This window comes from Orycteropus afer, unplaced genomic scaffold, assembly GCF_000298275.1.
Source record: "Orycteropus afer afer isolate SDZICR_OR568_19922 unplaced genomic scaffold, OryAfe1.0 scaffold00012, whole genome shotgun sequence".
Classification (NCBI taxonomy): Eukaryota; Metazoa; Chordata; class Mammalia; order Tubulidentata; family Orycteropodidae; genus Orycteropus; species Orycteropus afer.
Genome location: NW_006921599.1, coordinates 20,616,266 through 20,640,507, shown reverse-complemented (window position 1 = coordinate 20,640,507; position 24,242 = coordinate 20,616,266). Strand labels below are relative to the sequence as shown.

Here is a 24,242-nt window from a genome sequence, read left to right as displayed (position 1 = left end):
TACTGGAATCCTAAGAATCAAACAGAAGTATTTCTTGAGCACTGAAGTGCAAGGCCACCTAGGCTGAAATATGTTTGGTGTCTCCTGGAGTTGTGCAGTCCACAAATCTGAGTGGCCATATTGAGGTAGCCCTGTGTTGAGTGTACTGTCAGGCAGTGACCACAAAAGATACAAATTAATTCCATTTTTGGAAAAATAATGTTAGCTTCAAAATGTTTGCAAACTAATTGAAGAAAAACTATACTAGCATTACAGATACATATAAAGAATAACTTATAATTTTGAGCAGTAAATAAGTAAAAATCCACATTGAGAGGCATAACTAGTAGAGGTCTAGTAAATCACATAGGAGCTCTGGTGGCATAGCGCCTAAGGCATTTGACTGCTAACCAGAAGGCTGGCAGTTCAAACCCACTGGCCACTCCTTGGAAGGAAAGTTGGGCAATCTACTTCCATAGTGATACCGCCTGGGAAACCCAAGGAGGGGTCACTATGAGCTATTTAAAGAAGGAACTCTCTCTTACTCAAGAATATGACTTTATTACTTGGCTTATAGCCTAGTACCTACTGAGTGTTCAATTCATGTTTAGCAAATTAATGATAATTAGAGAGGACCACAGGATAAATTAGAGAGAAGTGTGCCCATTTGACCACCACCCATCTAGCAGTTTGCTGTACTGTGATGGCTTTCATGTTGCTTTGCTGCGGTGGAAGCAATGCTATCAGTATTTCAAATACCAGCAGGGTCACACAAGTGGGCAGATTTTAGCAGAGCTTTCAGACTAAGAAAGACTAGGAAGAAAGAGCTAGTGATCTACTTCCAAAAATTAGCCAATAAAAACCCTATGGATCACAACAGAACATTGTCTGATACTGTGCTGAAAGATGAGCCTCCTATGTTAGCAGACACTACACAGTGGCTGCGACAAAGGACTTAACAAAGGACTCAGTGATCATGAAGCTGGCCCACGACTGGGCTACGTTTCCTTGTGTTACACATAAGGTTGCCATGAGTCGAGCTGATTGGATGACAACTAACAATAATATGACCATCTGAAAGCCAAAGTGGAAGGAACAATAGAGAAGGGGAGACATTGAGACTACTGGGGACAACTGGTAGGATTTTAGCAAAGCTTGAAGAGATATGATCGAGAGTCAAGGGGCTGGGAAAAGTTTTGTCAAGGAAAAGAGGAACTTCTGAGACAGGAAGGAAAGAAAAGACATCGTGAATGAGGCACAAAATTATCTAGAGGGGGGAAAGGAAAGAACATAAAAAAGGCACAGACATCTCCAACTCTTCACTAAATTAAAAAAATATATACAGAAAGAGTGCATAGTCAATGTTAGCAACATCTACTATTATTACTCAACAGGATTAAGGCAGAGAAAATAGGATCTGAGCCTTGAAAATGGCAAAGGCTGAAAACGATCATTGTATGTGTTGTGGGTGGGGAAAGGCATGCTAGGGAAAGCTACAAAGTTTTTAAAAATTAGATACGAGCCATATTTTTCAAGGCAATGCTTCAACTGTTCAATAATTTTTATCAAGACGGTGCTAGGCACTGTGGGGGATTTACAGAAATGTAAGAGATGGCTTTCATCCCTGAAAAGTTAAATTACAATCCATAGATATTTCATGTTAGAATGTGAATAAGTGCAAAAAAAAAGTGGAAGAGATAAGGGCAAACTGTTCTGTAACAGGAACTATGTTTGTTAACTATTATTTCTTTATATATTACAGCCTAATAATGATCTCCACTATTGTTTTTGTTTTTTGTTGTGTGCAGTCAATAAAAAATCATTCATTTTCTGGCTTTTATATTGGCATAATTATTTTCTGTAGGTATTTTGCTTCTTTTGTTTGTGGAAAAAATTGTTTCTCCTCAAGGTTCAGTGAGCAAAACAGGTCATAAGGCTTTAGCTGAACACAGGGTCATTTCTCACGTAGACAGAATAGATTCTTTTAAGAAATACCATTTGTGCAAATGCAAGTCTGCTCCTCAGAGCTATACAACAAACAGAAACGGTTATTACTGGCCACTCTACACTAAGGCTGGGTCTGAGAGGGTTAAACTAAAAATGAAGCTATTTGCTTCTCTTTTGGTTCAGCACAGCTTTTCCATAATTCTCTAGAGCTAGGCAACTGACAGCATGGATTTTTATTGAAGAAATGCTATGACATTTGTTCTAAATGTCACATTTCTCCCCCACAAACTAAAAATAGCATGTCAGCATACCCTACCCCTAATAAAATTGTTGGCTTGGAAATGACATTGATCAGCAAAATGAAGCATATAACCTTTTCTCCCCTTTTCTATAAATGTTTTATTTATTCCTGAGTAACATTTGGTATCTTTTGTAGGCTGAGATCAAAGGGACAAATCAGTAAATTTTACTGCTGAAGTAGTCTTTACAGTGTGGGATTGTCGTTTTTAAAGACTGTTTCAGCCAGCCGCTGCTGTCATTTGAGGAGTGATCTAGTGACTGACAGAAAATATCTGTAGAAATAATGTGCACTCTCATAGTAATGTGACATTTTATGAGCAGTTTGACTGTTTTCATTACTCTGATTTCAGTCTGGTGAAGAGTAAGTTAGAAATCCAGCAATGGAATATGGAAAGCCTGTCATGAAGAAGTTGACAGGACAACCTTGAAATTGGGCTGTTGTATTTAATAAGACTTTATAGCAATTATCTGAAAGCATTTTAAATAATAAGTTGACTCCAATGCTTAATTCTATTCCAAGGTCACTGGTTTTATTGGTAAGAGTATTTGGGCTAGCTGACACTAAAAAGCCAAGTTTCAAGCAAATTTTATGGAGGCTTTGGCGATCCATGTTTCATGATCCCACCTCAGTTTAGTTTCAAGAGTGAAAGATCTAGCTATCTAGGGGAAATTCCATTATAACAAGCTTCATATCTACACTGTTCTCTTCAGTGGTGGAATTTTGCTACAAAGAACATATTACTAGAAAACATAGTTCTGGACTAGGGAACTGGCCATGAAAGGAAACTCACACCAGAGGCTCAGTTCATCAGGAGTTCTAATTTTTAAGGGACAGCTTTTCCCCCTGCTGATGTACACCCACCACCCATTCTTTTCTTGCTCCTGGATGCGTGTGCTGCCTGGTTAATGTGCAGCATATGTGGGAATTCTCTAGATCCTTGCTACTCATAGTTTGAAGTGGGATGTTCAGCACATATATTTACTTGTTATTTCACTGAGGCACAATCTGGAATTCCAATATTACCTCAAGATAAATACAGTGGGATCACTCAATGAGTGAACGTAGCCAGTTTCCCAGTGGTTTCATCTCTTTGTGGCTTCTTTGCTGTTCTATGTACATAGTCACATTCAGAAAGGTTTGAAGGTGTCACTCTAAATTTTCAATTACTTTTATTAGCATAATTTAGGGGCACAACTGTAGCTACAAGGCTGTTTGAGAATCTGAGGATACACAAAGGCTTTAGGATATATCCACAGCAAATGTCAAGGGACCACTATATACAAATTATTGTAACCAGATAAGTAAAGTGCTATTTCCACTGTCAACTACAAAATTATCTTATTAGAGGCATTCCCTAATAAGAGATCCATGCCCAAGTTGTCCTTAAGTCAAATTTGTAGGTAAGTTGGAACAGGTGCATACAGTTCTTATTTAGCCTTACTTTATTTAGTGCAAGGAGCTCTGGTGGTATAATGGTTAAGGCATTTGTCTGCTAACCATAAACTCGGTGGTTCAAAACCACCAGATGCATTATGAAAGAAAGGTGAGGCAGTCAGCTTCCATAGAGGTTTACAGCCTCAGAAACCCAGAGGGGGTTGCTATGAGTCAGCATTGACTCGATGGCAGTGAGTTTGGCTTGGTTTAGTTTACTTAATGCAAGGAGTTGTCCCTAAGTCAGACATTCACAACCTGGGACTTACTGTATATAAATCTTTCTTTTTTGAAGTAACTTACTACATTTCCTGCTGTGCTACAATTCCTAGTTCCCCAAATGTTTACCTACAGTGTAAACTCCTTGAGGGAGGTTTCTGTCTTAATCATTTGTATCCCTAAGTACTTAGCATATAGTGGGCACACATACTAACATTTCCTTTACAAAGCTAAAACTGATGTCTTTTATGCTTCAAAAGATAAAACTTCATCCTGATATTCAAGAAATTAACTAAAAAATTCAGTCTCTACTTTATAATGTCCCTGGGTGGTGCAAATGGTTAACATGCTGGATTGCTAACCGAAAGGTTCATGGTTGGAACCCACTCAAGTGTGCCTTGAGAAAAAGGCCTCGAAATCTACTTCTAAAAAAACCAGCCATTGAAAATCCTATGGAGTACAGTTCTACTCTGACACATATGGGATGGCCATGAGTCAGAATTGACTAGAGGGTAACTACTTTTTTAAAAAATGATTTATGTTGTTGTTGTTCGTTGCTGTCGAGTCAATTCCAAGTCATGATGACCCCATATAATTTATAATACTTTAGTCATGAATGGTAGTCTTGTACATTTGACCATTTCAAATGGAAAAGTCTGTGTCCTTATTTTTTGTCAGTAAGTTTGCAGCTTGCATTGTGTTTTGCCTCTCCCATCCCCATATTTGACTTTTTATCAGTATACTACCACTCTTTAAAATTATAATCGGATGCTTTAAAACCCTAATCATTCTAATTTTGAAAACATAATCAGTGTGCTTTTAAAAAGCCTACAACAGTAGTTACTACCCAACAAAGAAAAACATATCCAGAAAACCTGTAATTTTAAGAAAAGAACAATTAATCTGGAATTGAAAACTACAGTACTGTGATTCTGTACTTTGCTCAGGGTATACAAAATATTGAGAAATCAGTGGAATTCATAAAATAATCGCATTACATACCTACATACCTATAATTGTTGTTTGGTGTTGTTGAGTTGATGCCAACTCATAGGGACCCCGTGTGACAAAGCTGAACTGCCCCATAGAGTTTTCCTGGCTGTGACTTTTATGGAAGCAGATCATTAGGTCTTTCTCCTACGGAGCCACTGGGTACGTTCAAAACAGGACCCCTTCAGTTAGCAGCCAAGTGCTTAACTATTTGTACCACCCAGGGATCTATATACACACACACTCACACAAACCGTCCCACTAGCATCAAGTCAATTCCGACTCACTGTGACCCCAAAGAACAGAGTAAAATTGTCTCCACAGGGTTCCCAAGGCTGTAAATCTTTACAGAAGCTGACTGTCTCATCTTTCTCCCACAGAGCAGCTGGTGAGTTCAAACCCCTGGCCTTTTGGTTAGCAGCCCAATGCTTTAACCACTGCACCACCAGAGCTCCTGAATACATATCCATACATATAGGAAATGTTGTAGATGAATGCAGTTATACAGGTTTTTGACTAGCTAGCGGTTAATACTTGCTTTTCAATCCAATCTTTTTGTTTTGTTTTTTTGAAAGGATAAAGTGAGGGTACTTTTGCAAGTAAATGAAGCTGTAACATGGAGCAGAAAAGGAAACATCAAGTTGCTTGTTGCAGAAGTCCGTATTTCACTTCATGGCCCCTCTGTCAAAGGCTAGGTACCTTCACTTGGTTCATTCATAAACACTCAAATCTTCTTGTCTGCCTTCCCATCCCCCTCCAAAACAAAACATTTATTAACTGAAGCTTCCAACTGTGACAGAAATTACAGTCATGTTAATGGTACAGATGGTGTAAAAAATGCAATCTAAAAACATGATTAAAAAACTCAGGAGCTAGGTAACCCAAGTACATCTTGGATATGGCTGACCAGACATCTATGAGGAAGGAAATACACGCTTTTGGTTAATTAGTTTGCTTTTATCCATCCCTGTAATTAGAACATGCTTTTCCCCTACTTAATCCTAAAACAGTCATTAGATTTAATAAACCTTTCTAGATTGCCACAAATGAGAAAATGAATTAGTTAAAAAGTAAGCATTAAGTTGGTATTAGCAGTATGATTGTAACATTATGTGAATAAAAATGTTTTTGTTTAATTATTAAAGACTAAATACATAATTTTATGGCTTGTTGCAAAAGATTATACAGGGTTTCCCCTGCCTTTCTTCCTCATGTTTGTTCATAAGGTACTTAAAAAAATACAAAAATTACTGTCATCTCCACAGACACTACTCCACCAAATGGAAGTGATTACTAATCATTCTTTCAAAAACCAGCCCCTAATTAGCTCTCTAGTCAAAGGAGAGTCAGAATTCCAGAGGATTCTGACCAAAGGAGAAGGTGGTCCTGCTTGTGGGAACACTAGAAAATTCCGCCTACAAAACTTTCAAGGCTCCTGGGAAATGGCAGCAGAGACAAAGCTACAATTTAGCCTTCCTTACTCTTATATTTTAAACCTCTAAGCCTTGGTGTGCTGGGCTGGTCCTCTCCCAGGGAGTCTAGCATGGTCCTTAACTCCACAGACCCCACTAGTACCACTACACCCTATTTGTCAATGTGGTAAGGCAGTTAGTTACTCATATGGCGCTATCTTTTAGGGATTAAAGGCTAAAACCATTTTAAAAATTAAAAACAATACACTACAAAGTTGAGGAATCAAGAGTTCCAGACTTGCTGAGCACTGTCCGTACTACATGAAGCTGCTGTTATATCTCAACAAGCATATCAATACAATGACCTCACATATTACATATCATTCAAGTTGGTCCTCATGATACACTCATAGCAAATCATTGTTTTTTGGACAGCAAATTCTACACATTGACATATCCCCCAGTCAACTTCCTGACAAACAGCATAGCCTGATTCTACTGAGGAAGAAGTTTCTTGGTCATGGCATCCATAAACATTACTGCTGATGGACCAGGGACAACTGCAGGGATCCAAATGTGTAGATTTGGGCCTGCATTGAACAGGGAAAGGGCAGGGAAGAGGAGAAGGGACACTCTGATCATAGGACAATATTACAGATCTGAAGGAACCTGGATAGGAAGGTAAGTTCAAGGGTTGCTTAAGAGGCACTAATCTAGCCCCAGAATAACACTATAGGCTCAAGGAATTATTTGCACATTGTCTTCCTTGCTTCAAAACTCATACCATTAAGACTGAACACAACTAGGCCCATTTGGGTCTTTTCACATTTATTATGAGCTGAATCTACTTTGATATTCATAAGACAGAGCAGAAAGGTGAGGGTCAGAGATCAAAAACACATCTTCCTCTTGGGTAGTGAAACACCAACAGCAATAATTTTTTTTTTTTTTTTTCCATTGTGATTTGGGTGAAGATTTCCAGAGCAAATTCATTCTCCATACAGCAGTTCACATATACTTTGTCTCATGACATTGACCACAGTTTACCATAATGCAACAGCTCCCCTCCCACCTCCTCCCCACAGTTTCCTCTTCCCAGTGTCCATCCCTCCATGCACTCCTGTCCCCTGAGCTATCTCCCTGTGCATAAGCAGCCCTTCTTTCTCCCAGGATTGTTCTCTCCAAGGAGCGTCTCTACCTCAGGTAAATGTTCAGCTCATATGCCTGTCCCCTGTTTGGCTGGAAACCACAGGTGTGGGTTCAATTCCAGACCCGAAGGGCAGCTAAGGGCCATAGTCTCAGTGGTTCTACCCAGCTCTATCGGACCAGCAAACCTGGTACCCCCCTTTTTTTCCTCCAAGATTTTGAGTTTTGTTCCACATTGTTCTCCCTCTCTATCAAGGATCTCCTACATAGATACCCTTTCAAGTGGATGACAATGGTAGCCAGGCACCATCTAGTTCTTCTGGTCTCATAGTCATATAGGCTGCAGATCAGATGGTGTACCAGTCGCTAGGACTAATTTGTTTCCATGAATTTTGGTTTTCTTCATTCTTCTTTGCTCTGGATGAGGAGAGACCCATTGTTGCATCTAGATGGCAGCTTGTTAGCTTTTAAGATCCCAGTCACTACTCGCCAAGGTAGGAGGTGGAACAATGTTTTGTGTAGTATGTTATGCCAACTGAGCTTGATGTCCTCTGCGACTATGGTCCCAAGCCCACAAGTTCAACTACTTGGTCTCTCTGGGTAGCTGGCTGTGACCAAGCAGTGACCACAACCTTGCCCCTTGTCAGCTCTACTATACACCTGGGAATTCTGATCATTCACATAAACTTGTAGGACCACTGTCTGCCAACCCTATATATGTACTTGGATACACTCCCCATTTCATAGACACATGTAATTGTACAGCCTGTCCACCCATCTATCCATCCATATATCCATGTAGCAATAATTTTTTTTAAATGAAAGAACGGCACTCCATGGAGATGTAAGTTGGTTACTTCAGCCATTTTTTTACTCTAACTTCAAAGTGTTGTTGTTGTTGTTGTTGTTATGTGCTGTCTAGTCGGTCCCAACTCATAGCGACCCCTCCTTGGGTTTCCGAGGCAGTATCACCACGGAAGTAGATTGCCTCATCTTGCTTCTGAGGAGTGGCTGGTGGGTTTGAACCGCCAGCCTTCTGGTTAGCAGTCAAGTGCCTTAGCCACTATGCTACCAGAGCTCCTAACTTCAAAGTAAGGGGGAAAAAAAAAGACTCAGAAGGTATACATCGGAACTCAAGCTAAATGTCTGGTCCCTGACTCCCGAAAAGCAGCCCAGTGGCACAGTGGTTAAAGCGCTCAGGTTTCAACTGAAGGACCAGTGATTTGAACCCACCAGTCACTCAATGGGAGAATGATGTGGCACTGTGATTTTGTAAAGACTTACATCCTAGGAAATGCTATGAGGTAGTTCTACTCTGTCCTACAGGGTCACGATGAGTAAGAAGTGACTTGATGGCAATGGGTTTTGCCTCCCAAAGCAATGTTTGATGATAAAAGTTTTCTTTCACTAGGCAATTAATTGTATTACACATGTTCCAGACCCATTAAGGCCAATAGAAAGATGTAGTAGTGGATTATCGCCATTAGGTAGACCACAGTCTCCACACCAGTTTTCACTTGCATTTATTTTAATAATAAAAAAAGTCACATTCTGGTCCACCATATCTTTTAGGAGCTATCATACTTTACGTTGCCTAGCTCCCAATAAGGCATTGTGTTGGTGTAGTGGTTAAGGCATTTGGCTGCTGCCTGAAAGTTCGATGGTTTGAACCCACCAGCTGCTCTGCAGAAGAAAGATGCAGTAATCTGCTTCCGTAAGATTTAGAAGCCTTGGAAGCTCAATGGGAGTTGCTGTGAGTTGGAATCGACTCCAAGGCAGTGAGTTTGGTTTGGTTTGGGAGTATCAAAGCTACTGAACTATTGAAAAAGCCATAAACCATGTGATTTTACACCGAGACTTAGCTTCTCTGGGCTGCTGTTGCCTCATTGCAAAATGGAGTGGTTAGATAAGATGATCTCTATGATTCTACTAATACTAAAATTACCTGATTTTACTCTGTTCCCTAATACCACAGATTGCAAATCTGATTTACTGCTCTTTGTTGAGATTAACTCTGAATGCTCCCTAAAAAGAAGCTGGGAATTCAGTTAGAATAAACTGCCCCTTTCTAAATGAGGTAGGATAAAAGAGGTATGTGTCAAGATGGATGTCTGACCTAGGGGTTAATAGAGAATTCCAGTTTTCTGGGATGTTGCTAACACACTTTCCCAGGAGGAAGAAAACAAAAAAATCCCTTCTCATAATGTTACAAAGCTTTGGGTTTTTTTTTTTTTTTTAAGGAGTAACTAACTACAAAGGAGGTATTTCTTATAAACATGAAAATATCAGCTCAGTAAATGAAGATGTTTACATTATTACTGCAATTTAAAAATTTTATAGACTTTCTGCTCTTCATCACTGTGAACAAACAGGAAAACCTGCACACTTTAACAGTCAGGACATTGTTCTGGGAAGGAAAATGTGACCAGCTGGAAACAGAGGCTGAGAATCATGTGCATGTAAATGAGCTCCAGCCACCCAGCTCTGCAGACCTCAGAAAAACATGTGTAAGACATTAATATCCATAAGGCTCTAGGTAACCTACGGGGACATGACCACGACTGCTCAAGCCTAGCAAAGCAGGAGGACTCATTTTGGACACATGATGAAGTTGAAACCACTTTGTGTAAATCTCAGATTTAGAGCAAACAAAAACACTTAAAACAGGCTATCTTAGAAAACATGTTGAGTTATGGCTTCTCCTTTTCTCCCCCATCATCCTACCCCCAAGTAATATGGTCTCATTTGGTTCACTTTAAAGAACTAATGTGTGTTTCAGCAGTAACCACTGGAATGGCAGAATCTATTCCTAGTGCGTGAAACTGGGCTCTTAAGCTCATGATAAATGGTAGATGCTTTTAAAAACAGTTGTTAAATTAATTCATGTGGCTTTACTCTATCGTGGCTGTTAGCTGTGATCAAGTTGTCCCAGAATCATGGCGACCCCATGTACAACAGAATGAAAGACTGCCTGGTGTCACACCATCCCCACGATCAGTTGTGGAGGATTAGAACACTGTGATCCATAGGTTTTTATGGACTGATTTTCAGAAGTAGATCATCAAGTCTTTTTTTCTAGTGTATCTTAATATGGAAGCTCTGCTGAAACCTGTTCAGCATCACAGCCTCCACTGTCCATAATAACTGTGATGAAATCTCACCATCTTAGTCCAGTGAAGGACAAACACCTAACATCTGTATAACTAAGTAGCATGACCTTCACAACTCTGTGATGTTCACAGGGCAATTTGCAATTTTATGCCCATTTTTATAGATATGAAAACTAAGGATCAAAGAAGCTAAATGACTTAGGAAATCACAGATCAGTGATGAGATCATTGCTATGGAAAGTGCTTTTTGTATCAAGTACTATGCGAATGAAAGTAATTAATCTGGTAATTTTAATACATCTCTGTAAATTAAAACAAAACTAAAAACTTCACATGGAAAGCCATTCTATCCTTTTCTGAATACAATATGCCTACTAAAATTTTGGTGCTTTTTATCTTCAAACTCCCTTTTCACTTAGTCATAAATGATGGGGTGCTCTTCTTCCACCCCAGAGTGGCAGGCATGTCAGCATTGTGAAATGCACTGTTCTGTGACCTGGGTCATTTCAGACAGGCTGTCATTGGGAAGTTCAAACAGAGAGCAGCAACACACACAATTAGCCTCCTGGGTAGGGTCCCTGGAGACACAGGTCTAGAGAATTATGGCATTCAGAAATGGTGTTTGGTGCAATCAATAGTCTTTCAGGTTGACTTAATGTGGAAAGAAAACAGTATTAAACAATTATGCTGAGATGAGCATGCCATATAAGAATGCACAGTTGATCATTTTTATGGTTTAATAAAAATCTATTTGTTTTTGTTTATTACAGATACACCAGGAAACTGACACATCTAACGTAGAATGACATTTGGCCACCAAAGCACGGAGTAGAAAAATGAAAGCCTGACAAGTTTGAAATAAAAAACATCAATTTTAATTCAGTAACATCAAGAGAATTATGTTTTTTTTTTTTTTTTAAAAAAAGCTTTCATTTGGGGTTGTTAGCCATCCTAATTTTTCTTCAACAGAAAAATTAACAGGACTTCTGTGATGAAATGCATGTATTGAAGGTTTATTTGCCCCAACCTTGCACTCGAGACATACTTGCCATTACAGATACACATGTTTTGATGACATTTCAGAGGACACACATTTAAATAATAATAATAAAAAAACAAAAAAAATCCCAAAAAACCCATAGACTAGAGAAATGCTGACATAAAAACAAACTTCTACAAATTTATTACTGTGCATGTTTTTAACTTTCTTAATTCAGGGTATACTGACCCAGCCTATTTGACACATTTACTTTTGCACTTCTAGCTAAATTGCGTTTTTAGCTTCTAAGAAATAAAATACGACTCAAAGAAATACAAACCTACAGATTTCTGCCTCATCACTTAAGAGAATAAGGATAAGGGCAAATCACCAAATTAATTAGGTCCCCTATATTTTGAGCCTGTTGGAATGATTATTTGGCTACAGGCTGCATATATCATCCATTCTTCTCTGTAACAAGGCAAATTAGATATTTATGCTTCTATTCCAAACAAAGCAGACATGCTGTCTGGCAGGATTTTTTTCTACACTAGTTAGAACTCTTGTTAAGTAAAGCTTATGAGTTTTATCATGTGGCACTTCAGCCCTGCTATACATAAACAATTTTTATGAGGGTCATACTGCCTCTTATTTAACAGTCAATAAATGTACTCTTGCCATTGCCATCTCTAACTTCTGATGATAATTTTTTAAAAATAATGTTTCCCTGCTTGAATGTGCACATAAACTAGTTCATATTCATATTTAAGATTGCTTTATTATAATCTGTACTTCCCTGTTCTCCTAAAGCATTCCACTTGTACCCCTGCCATGCTTTTGGTTCCAGTTATCAACAACATTGCTCATTTCTGAATCTTCCTAATACCCAGCACAAGGCTCCCCATGTCCTAGACATCTCAGTCCCTACCTCCCATAACCTGCTCAGTGGAAGCCACTGGGGCCTTAGCCTACAAATTCAGCCAATCTCAATTAAAAAACAAAAAAAAAATATTTTTTTGTCTTGTTGGCAAGAGCCTGTGAGTAAGGTATACGGATTTGACATTCATTTTGCTACTAGAAGCCTTTTATTTTTTACTTTTGCTTATTTCTTGACCATATTCAGAGAGTTGGGCTGATGGTATAAATGGGGGGATACTCCTCGGAAGGAAGGTTGGGCAATCCTACTTCCATAGTGATACTGCCTCGGAAACCCAAGGAGGGGTGGGTCGCTATGAGTTGGGGCCAACTCGACGGCACATAACAACAACAACAACTGAAACTAAGAAAAGGTGAATTTATAGCATAGAATTTGGTGTCTGATAGAAATTTATATCAGAAGTTCAGAGTATGCATAGCTTCATTTATCTTGATTCTTTGGCTTTTAGTTTCACACTTTTATGATGATCCAATATGCTCTAATTATATTTATTTTTAATTAAGTTAATTTGTTAACATTCACACTAAAAGAATGAATATAATTTTAAAGAACAATCTTATTTTGTTGTTGTTGAGAATTTACAAAGCAAAATATACACCAATTCAACAGTGTCTTCATGCACCATTTAGTGACAATGACTACATTCTTCAAGTTGTGTAACCATTGTCACCCTCCTGTTCTAAGTTGCTCCTCCCCATTAATATAAATTCACTGCCCTCTAAGTTTCCTATCTAATCTTTTGAATTGCTATCATCACTTTGATAGTTTGTAAAAAAGTATATAGATAGTTCTTAAAAAAGTATTATGCTCAAAGCAGACATTTTTTGCTAGTAAAACTAAAGCAATTGTTTGGTTCCCAGAAGACTTCAGGGGATATTTTTGCTTTAAAGTTTAAAGATTATCTCAGGGCCATAGTGTCAGGGATCCACCCAACTTTCATGTCTCCAGGAAGTTTGGAGTCCATGAGGGTTTCAAATTCTGTTTTCCATTTTCTCCCTTTTGATTGGAATTCTTCTATGAAATCTTTGATCAAAATGTTCAGTAATGGTAGCTAGGCACCATCCAGTTCTTCAGGTCTCATGGCAAAGGAGGCAGTTGTTGTTCATGGAGGCAATTAGCCACACATTTCAATTTCTCTTGTTTCTGACTCTCCTTATTCTCTTTCAGGTGAATAGAGACCAATTGTAGTGCCCTAGCCTCTTGCAAGCTTTTTAAGACCTCAGGTGCTATGTATCAAATTAGGAGGTAGAACAGAAGTACTAAACATGTTATTAGGCCAATTAACCAGGTAGTCCCATGAAACCATGACTCTAAACCTCCATGCCAAGAAACCAAATCTCATGAGGTTTTTGTCTGTACATAGCAGCCTCAGCAGCTATTCTTTGTTGATGTTGTTGTAAATATATCTATCACACAACTTTTGCCAATTCAACTTTTTATAGGTGTATAACTTATTGACAACAATTATAATTGGCTATGCAACCCTACCCCTTAATCAACAAGATAGTCCCATCACCATTAAACTCCCTTTTTCCCTCTCTTCTGCCTCTGATAACCACTAATAAGTTGTGTTCTATGTACATTTTGCCTTTTCATATCTTATTATACAAGTGAGGTCATACAATATTTGTCCTTTTGTGACTGACTGATTTCACTCAACATAATGTCTTCTACCTCTATCCATATTCTAGTATGTATCAAGACTTCATTTCTCCCACAAGGTGAGTAGTATTCCAATGTATGTATGTGCCTTTTTATTTTATTGTTGTGAAAATATACATAACACAACATTTGCCAATTCAACTTTCCACATGTACAATTGCGTGAAACCAATTACATCAATCATATTGTACAACCATTACTCATATCTATTGCAAAATTTTCCAATACCATAAACAGACAATGTTTCCTAAACAATGATTTCCTCTGTCCCCTTCTACTGGTAACTGCTATTAAATTTTGATCTCTATATAATTTGCCTATTCTAGATATTAGTGCAACAACACAATATTTGTCCTTTCGTGACTTACTGATTTCATTCAGCATTATGTTTTCAAGGTTCAAACATGTCATAGAATGTATCAAGACTTCATTTCTTTTTATGGTTGAGTAATATCAATTAACTCTTGAGCTAATCATCACCCAGGTGGAGAGTACATTTGGTAACCACCAGCTCACCAGAAGATAGGTGCTAGAATGTGTTGGACAAAAAATCTTGTTGCTTGGAATGAAAACTGGTTCCTCTTTTTCTATGGAGTCCCAAGTCTCCTGAAACTCCTGGCAGGCAGGCATATGACTGGAACTCTAGGTACTCAGATAAGATGCTGTTCTTAACCATTTGCCTCTAGCAAGTTAGTCACTCCTGTGCCAAGAGGGGAGAGAAGGAAGGGAGGAATTGACAGAAGTTCCTACTTCTTCAGCATCCAACATGGAGTCTTGCATGAAATAGACTCATCACTATACTGGGATATACTGGGATTGTACAGACCAGTGTTTCTCAAACTACTATGGTGAAGAAGAACCAAGTTGCTTAGCCCTTCCTTTTTCCCTTCTTGTTTTCCATTTCAGATCCATTAGATAGCAATTTATTTATTAAATACAATAAACAATTAATGAATAGAAAAATGAAACGAAAAAGATGTAAAAAATACAAGTCCTTTTTTTTTCCTTTAAATATAAGATAAAAGACAAAATTATCTGTCAAATTTGCTTATGCTCACCCTTAATTTCTGTCCGTAATTCATTTCAAATCAGTATGTTTGTGGACTGGCTGGATCAGAAGACCACACTTTGAATAGCACAGGCCAGAGCCCTCCATGTCTACTCATTCTTATAGGTAATTGAGTGAATCAACCTGTGCTATCTCCATTTTTAAGGATAATTTCTCTGTCTCTTCTCTCTACCTCTTCTCTACCCTTGCACATAGCCTCCTCCCCATACATAATGCATACTAGTGTTGTTGGTAACTTTGCATGCTCCATGCGAAAGCCCCTCCTACTTATAAAAAGTATATAATATTTACTGAATAATGAATTCCTGTCTGACCATCTCATTGATTCATCCATTCATTCAAAAAATTATTTATTAAGTTCCTACAATGTGTAAGGCACTGAACAAGTTGCTGGGACATATAACTTGTTCTTAAGTGCTTTTAGTCTAGAGGGAGAGAAAGAAAATAAGTAAATAATAATAATTCACCAGGATAGATTCATGATAGAGGGAAGCACAGAGGGCTTTGACAACACCCAGAAGTGTCATTTATTCCAGTCTAGCTTTGTGATAAGCAAAGGCTCCTTGATACCTGACTGAGTCCTGAAGGATTAAAAGACATTCACTAGAAGAGAAAGGAGGGTAGAAGCAGAGGAAACAAAATCTGCAAAAATACAGAGGTAGAGCTTAGTATGACCAGGAACCAAGTAGTGCAGTAAGGTTTCAGTAGAGTGTGAGGGGGAGTTGTGAAGTGTGAAGTTTGAGTAGTTAAGCAGGTGCAAAAAAATAAGGAACCCAGTGTTTCTCAATGATGGGTGCTGATGGTATTTTGAATAGAATAATTATTTTTTCTGTAAGGGCCTACGATGTGCAATACTCAAGATGTTACCATCCATGATCCCTGGGCACTCAATGGCAGTAGTACCACTCCTGTCATGTCTGTTTCCATAAGTCCTCTAAGGGTGGGACCCTCTAAGGGTGGCACCAACCTTGGCTGAGAATGTTGGATAGACAGACAGTTTGGTCAAAGTGTGGTTAAGTCTCTTAGGAAGATACAGTGGTGCCAGCTTGCCTGAACTGAAGTGCTATCCTAAAGGTATATCCAAAGAAAAACCACATCAGTAGACTCCTCTAGCCTTTACATCTGGCCTCAATACATGTAATTTGTGAGTAAGTTTACCATAAATTCAATTCCACTCAGCAAGCATTACTTAGAACCTATTAAATGTCAAATATTAGCTAAGGCTCTCATAGGGGCATTTAAAAATATAAGACATAGTCCCTACCCTGGAGAATTTTACTATCTAGTTTTAAAACATAATTAAGCAACCACATAAGACAGTGTATAATCCAGCGTTTGACAGTGTTCATATGTTCAAACTATTCATATATTTCATAGGAATGTTTAATACTTAGGTGGGTTCCTCTTTATTCCTTCTCTTTGATCTTTGATATGAGACCCAAATCCTCTATCAAAAGCGTACAACAAAGAAAGAAACAAAGTCAGCAGAAAGCCAAGATTACCAAAAATTACCTAGGAGTTGTCCTAGTCTCTCCCTTATGAAGGATTGTGGAAGAAATACTATTTTAATCTACCTGAGGGAGCAAAAGAGATTCCTACCCATAAAATAAATTTTAATAATTAAAAGGATTTCTTTCAGATATTTTGACCGAGTATATCAGCCCATTCAAAATGACTAAAACAATTGAAGGTTTTAAGGAAAGTTACAATACAACTGTCTTTGCACTGAAGTTATTTTCCTCTCTGTTCTCTGGCTCTACTGTGTCTTTCTTGGGACATATTGATGACCACAGGGCACTACATCTATAAGTTTTGTTGTAGGTGCCATCCTTTGTCCTGTCCCCAATCCCCCCCCCCATTTTTACTGGACTATGCGGTCACAAAGTGGGCCTTTGCCTGAAGGCAATAGTTTACCCTGATTTTCAGATCCCTTTCCTGGGGTCACAATTTTCTCCAGGGTTGGACTTTGAATTTATATATGAAAATGAGTTTGACTAAGCTAGTCCATCATGTGTGGGTGCCTTCATTAGCATTTTCTTTTCAACTGCCATGAAAAGATGTGAGAAATAAAACATGAAAACATTCAATAATTCAGAATTTCTAAATGTCTAGACTACTGAGCATATTAAGTAGTGATTGTCAGAAGAAAGTGAAAGGAAATGGGTAAGCAATCTTACGAGTACTTACTTTGCATCAGTTGTTCTCAGAGGCTTATTATGAAAAGCAGATATTATTTTCCCTGTTTTTCAGATGACAAATGTGAGGGTCAGATAGATGAGGAAATGTGCCCAAAATTTCACAGCTAGTAAATGAAAGAATGAAGATACTTGGCTGCAAAGCACTGGCTCTGCTGATATATACCACATTGCCTAGATGTTCTAGAAAACTTGGATTATGGAAATTGTAGAAATAAAACTCTGTCAAAGAGTGAGTGTTTAAAAAGCTTTGGACTGTGGTTGTGTGCGGCTAAAACAAGAAAATGATGATTCCTTCAAACACACACACACACACATGCACACATTATCTCTAATGAAAGTTTGTCATGTCTGAGTCACTGAATTTATCTGAAGGAACCATATTCTTTTACATGGCAACCACCACAGCTGGAAAATACAGAAGGCAGTATACTCTTTGCCCAGACATTTTGGGGTTGAGGGCTACAAGCATCATTTGAAACAAAAATATGACTCTAGTCATACATAGGAAAGTGAATTCCTTTGATGTAAAAGCAAGGGGGAGATGAATAAAATAGGAAAACTAAAGCTGAATTGAGGATAAAAGAAGGAAAAAGGAAACTGTCTCTGTGTACATGGCATATGTGTACGCTACACACAGCACTGCTCTAAAAATGTTGATAGGCAGTAAATGTCTGTGGAATGAAAAAGAGAATAGCTGTGATATTAAGGTGATCCACTCTTGGGGAAAATATGGACACCATGGCCTATTAGTTATTTGATTCTGCCAAGCATCTCTCTAGTTCCTTTAATACTTAGTTATATTAACCATATAAGAGGTCTTCCTTTTTATTATTCCATATCTCTTCCAACTGAAAATAATGAGCTTAAACAGCAATCATGCGGTCATTTTACCCCATGAATAGATTCTTTTAATGAAGAATTCTAATGAAATTATTGCTTTAGAAAGGAAAATCAATCCACATTTTATGTGTGTTTTATAAAAAATGCTTAAATTAACAAAATAAAGGCTCTTTCAAAAGATAAATCTCTCCTATATTTAGGAGAAGACTTTAGCTTTTTATTGTGTCAGGGCTTTTTCATGTTTCAACTCTCTTTTGAAAACCATTACAGGCTGTGGAAAAGAAAATAGGAAGAGTAGTTTCTTTCTTTACATAAGAAACCTGCCTTTGGAAATGGGTGTCAAGCACACACTGTCAATAACTGAAATAGCTCATAGGTTGTTGTTCTTGTTAGGTGCCATCCAGTCAGCTCCGACTCCTAGCGACTCTATGTACAACAGAACGAAACACTGCCTGGTCGTGAGCCATCCTCACAATTCTTGCTATATTATTGCAGCCACCGTGTCAATCCAGTTCATTGAGGGTCTTCCCCTTTTTTGTTGACCCTCCACTTTCCAAACATGGTATCTTTTTCCAGGGAATGGTACCTTCTGACAACATAACCAAAGTAGTTGAGGCCAAGTTTGGCCAATCTCACTTCCAAGGAGCATTACGGCTGTACTTCCTCCAGGACAGATTTTGTTTATTCCTCTGGGAGCTCTGGTGGCATAATGCCTAAAGCATTTGACTGCTGACCAGAAGCCTGGCAGTTCAAACACACCAGCCACTCCTCGGATGGAAGGTTGGGTGATCTACTTCCATAGTGATACTGTCTCAGAAACCCAAGGAGGGGTCACTATGAGTCGGATCTGATTAGATGGCAGTGAGTATGGTTTTTTCTGGCAGCCCGTGGTACTTTCAGTATTGTTTAACAATACCACTACTCAAGAGGAGCAACTCTTCTTCAGTCTTCCTTACTCATTGTCCAACTTTCACATGCATATGTGGCTATTGAAATACCATGTTTTGGGTTAAGTGCACCTTAGTCATCAAGGAGACATCTTTGCTGTTCAGGACTTTAAAGAGGTCTTTTGCAGCAGATTTTCCCAGTGCAATATGTTGTCCGATATCTTGACTGCTGCTTCCATGGGTGCTGATTGTAGATCCCAAAACCAAATCTACTACCATCAAGTGGATTCTGACTCATTGCAACCCCATTGGGTTTCTGAGGTGGTAAATCTTTATGAAAGTAGATTGCCTTGTCTTCCTTCCACAGAGTGGCTGGTGGTTTTGAACCACCAACCTTTTAGTTAGTAGTCAAATGCCTCAGGCACTGCACCACCAGAGGACCTTGAATGTGGATCCAAGTAATATGAAATCTTTGACAACTTCAATCTTCTCTCCATTTATCATGATGTCACTTACTGGTCCAGTTGTGAGGAATTTTGTTTTCTTTATGTTGAGGTGTAATCCATACTGCATACAGTAGTCTTTAATCTTCATCAGTAAGTACTTCAAGTCATCTTCACTTTCAGCAAGAAAGGTTGTGTCATCTGCATATTGCAGGTTGTTAATGAATCTTCCTCCAATACTGATGCTGCATTCTTCTTCATATAGTCTGGCTTCTCAGATTATTTGCTCAGGACTCAGCTTGAATAAATGTGGTGAAAGGAAACAATGCTGAAAAACACCCTTCCTGATTTTAAACCATGCATTTGTTATGATCCACACAGCTGAATGCCTTTCCATAGTCAATAAAACACAAGTAAACATCTTTCTGGTATTCTTTGCTTTCAGCCAAGATCCATCTGAAATCAACAATGATAGCCCTCATTCTATGTCCTCTTCTGAATCCAGCTTGAATTTCTGGAAGTTCCCTGTCAATGTTGTGCTGCAACTGGTTTTGAATGATTTTTAGCAAAATTCTACTGGCGTGTGATATTAATGTTATTGTTCAATAATATACACATTCTGTGGGATCACCATTCTTTGGAATGGGTACAAATATGGATCACTTCCAGTTAGTTGGCCAGGTAGCTGTCTTCTAAATCTCCGGGCATTGATGAGTAAGTGTCTCCAATGGGGCATCCATTTGTTGAAACATCTCAATGGGTATTCCATCAATTCGTGGAGCCCTGATCTTCACCAATTCCATCAGTGCAGCTTCGAGTTCAGTACCATTAGTTCTTGATCATATTCCACCTCTTGAAAGAGATGAACATGGATCAATTCTTTTTTGCACAGTGACTCTGTGCATTTCTTCCATCTGCTTTTGATACTTCCTGCATCATTCAATATTTTGCCTATAAAAAGACCAAACTCACTGGTGTTGAGTCAATTTGACTCACAGGGAGCCCTCCTTGGGTTTCCGAGGTGGTATCTCTATAGAAGTAGATTGCCCAATCTTCCTTCTGAGGAGTGGCTGGTGGGTTTGAACTGCCAGCCTTCTGGTTAGCAGTCAAATGTCTTAGGCACTACACCACCAGAGCTCCCTTTTTTGCCTATAGAATCATTCAATATTGCACCTTGAGGCTTGATTTTTTTTTTCTTCAGTTCTTTCAGATTGAAAAATACCAGTGTGTTCTTCCCTTTTGGTTTTCTTACTCCAGGTCTCTGCACATTTCATTATAATAATTGACTTTGTCTTCTCGAGCTGCTCTTTGAAATCTTCTGTTCAGCTCTTTTATTTTGTCATTTCTTCCATTTGCTTTAGCTACTCTTCATTGAAGAGTAAGTTTCAGAGTCTCTTCTAACATCCATTTTGGTCTTTTCATTCTTTCCTTTCTTTTTAATGACCTTTTGCTTTCTTTATAGATGATGTTCTTTATGTCATCTTACAATTCTTCCGGTTTTCGGTCATTGGTGTTTGATGCATCAATTCTGTTCTTCAGATGATCTCTAAATTCAGGAAGGATATAATCAAGGTCATATTTTGGCTCTCATGCACTTGTTTTAATTGTCTTCAGCTTTGACTTGAACTTGTATATGAGTAATTAATGGTCTATTCCACAGTCAGCTCCTGGCCTTGTTTTGGCTGAAGATATTGAGCTTCTCCACTGCCCCTTTCCACTGATGTAGTAGATCTGATACCTCTGTATTACATCTGGCAATGTTCACATGTATAGCCACAGTTTATGTTGTTGAAAAAATGGTATTTGCAATGAATAAGTTGTTGGTCCTGAAAAATTTTATCATGTGATCTCCAGTGTCAATTCTATTACCAGGGCCATATTTTCCAGCTGTTGGTGATTCTTCTTTGTTTCCAACTTTTGTATTCCAATCATCAGTAATAACACATCTTGATTGCATGTTGGGTCAATTTCAGACTGCAGAAGTTGGTAAAAATCAATTTCCTTATCTTTGGCTTTGGTGGTTGGTGCGTAAATTTGAATAATAGTAGTATTAACTGGTCTTCCTTGTAGGTGTATGGATATTATCCTATCACTGACAGCACTGTACTTCAAGATAGATCTTAAAACATTCTTTGTGATGATGAATGCCATGCCATTCCTTTCAACTTATCATTCCTGGTGTAGGCGCTCACACAATTGTCTGATTCAAAATGGCCAAAACCAATCCATTTCATTTCAGCTTACTAAATTCTGAAGATATCAATCTTTTTGTGCTCCATATCATTTTTGACAGCTACCAATTTTCTTAGATTCACACTTCATACATTCCATGCTCTGATTATTAATGGATGTTTGCACTTGTTTCTTCCCATTTTGAGTCATGCCTCATCAGCAAATGGAGGTCCTGAAAACTTTACTTCATCTACATCATTAAGATTGATTCTACTTTGAGGAGGCAGCTCTTCCCCAGCCATATTTTCAGTGTCCTCCAACATGATGGCCTCATCTTTGTGCATTATATCAAACAATGTTTCAGGGCTTTTCATAAAATTTTCCAGTAGTATGTCAGACAGTGTTTCACTGCTATGCATAAGGTTTTCACTGGCCAGTTCTTTTAGAAGTAGATAGCCCTTTCCTTTTTCCGAGTCTGTCTTCATCTGGAAGCCCCACTGAAATCTGTCCACCATGTGTGACCCTACTGGTATTTGAAATATTGGTGGCATAGCCTCTAGCCTCACAGCAACACACAAGCCACCACAATACAACAAACTGACAGATGAGTGGTGGAGCTCTAAGCAGTAACACATAACTATTATTATCTACCGACTATTATTAAAAATAAACAGATTCTATTACCAATAAACCAAAAACTAAATCCATTGCTGTTGAATTGACTCTGACTCATAGTGACCCTACAGAACTTGCCACAGGGTTTCTAAGCCTCTAAATCTTTACAGAAACAGACTGCCATATTTTTCTCCAACAGAACAATTGGTGGGTTCAAATCATCCAGGTTTTGGTTAGCACCCAAGTGTTTTAACCACTGTGCTACTAGGTTACCTGTATTCTCAACAACAACAAAATAAGTGATATTCAGAAAATAAAACAAATAGTTTGCAGCAAGAACATTATCTTTCACTAAAAATTAAATAATTGCAGCATACTAGGTTAACTATAGGAGATCTGGTGGCATAGTGCCTAAGGCATTTGACTGCTAACCAGAAAGCTGGCGGTTCAAACCCACCAGCCACTCCTCGGAAGGAAGGCTGGGCAATCTACTTCTGTAGTGATACTGCCTCGGAAACCCAAGGAGGGGTTGCTAGGGATCGGATCCGACTCCACAGCAGTGTGTTGCATTTTGAGTTAGGTTAACTATGTGAGCTCTGGTGGCGTAGTGCCTAAGGCATTTGACTGCTAACCAGAAGGCTGGTGGTTCAAACCCACCAGCCACTCCTTGGAAGGTTGGGCAATCTACTTCCACAGTGCCTCAGAAACCCAAGGAGGGGTCATTGTGAGTTGGATCCAACTTGATGGCAGTGAAAGAGAGGAGGTTAACTATGAAATTCTAAAAATAAACAAATGATATTCTCTTCCCAATATATTTGGTGAGTCTTCTTAAAAAAAAACAGTATTTGTGTTTTTGGTGAATTTGGTAAATTAGGTTCTCATTTAATGATTTCTATGCATATTGTTCACTCATTATTATTCCCATTCTGGTTGTTCTGTTTCCATTAATTTAGTTTCCCTGCCCCCCTTTACCTTCTCATCTTTGCTTTAGCATAAATGTTGACCATTTGGTCTCAAATATATAATTATTTAAAGAAGGAATTATTTGCCATCTACTCTGAGGGTGATAGTCTTGAGGGTTCCTCTAGTCTGTACTGGTCCAGTAAGTTAGGCCTTTTACTGAGAATTTGAATTTTGTTCTATATTTTTCATCTATTCTATCCAAGACTGTCCTAGTTTTCTCATGCTGCTATAACAGAAATACCACAACTGGATGGCTTTAACAAACAGAAGTTTATTCTCTTAAAGTTTAGGAGGCTAGAAGTCTGAATTCAGAGTATCAGCTCTAGGGGAAGACTAGACTAGACCTCTGAGTTCAGACTGTCAGCTCTACGGGCTGGATGGAGGCCCCTCAACCTTGGGCTTCAGCTCTGCCTCTTAGTCCAGGCCCACTGGAGCAAACTGGAGGCTTCTCATGACTCAGACAGCTGTTCTCTACTGAGGCTGACGAATTCAAGATTGTCAGGTAAAATAACAGACTGTTGGCTCACAGGCAATAATCTCAAGATTGGCAGGTAACATGGCAGGCTACAAGTTCAAGTCCAGGAACTGGAGATGAAGACTGAACCAAACACAGGATCTTTTCTATATATACTGGAAGCAGGCCACACCCCAAAGCACTCTCTCTGAACAGATTAACTGCTCACAGCAGATTCTACGTTAGAGGTGATAACATCACATCCAATCTCATCATGAAGAATAACAACATCTAGCTGTGAAGCCACTCAAAATCACAACCAACCAAACTGACACACAACCTTACCTACCACAAACTGAAAGCAAACCAAACTCACTTCCATTGAGTCATTCCTATTCATAGTGTTCCCCATTAGGTGTCGAAGGCTGTAAATCTTTATGGAAGTAAATTGCCCTATCTTCTGTGGAGTGGCTGGTGGATTCAAACCA

General features: G+C 38.6%; 1 protein-coding gene across 1 annotated transcript in view; it reads right to left on the bottom strand.

Annotated features, from left to right (window-relative positions):
• The window catches only part of CDKAL1 (CDK5 regulatory subunit associated protein 1 like 1), a 1,058,601-nt gene that overhangs the window by 115,759 nt on the left and 918,600 nt on the right, over positions 1-24,242 (bottom strand). The window lies entirely within an intron of this gene.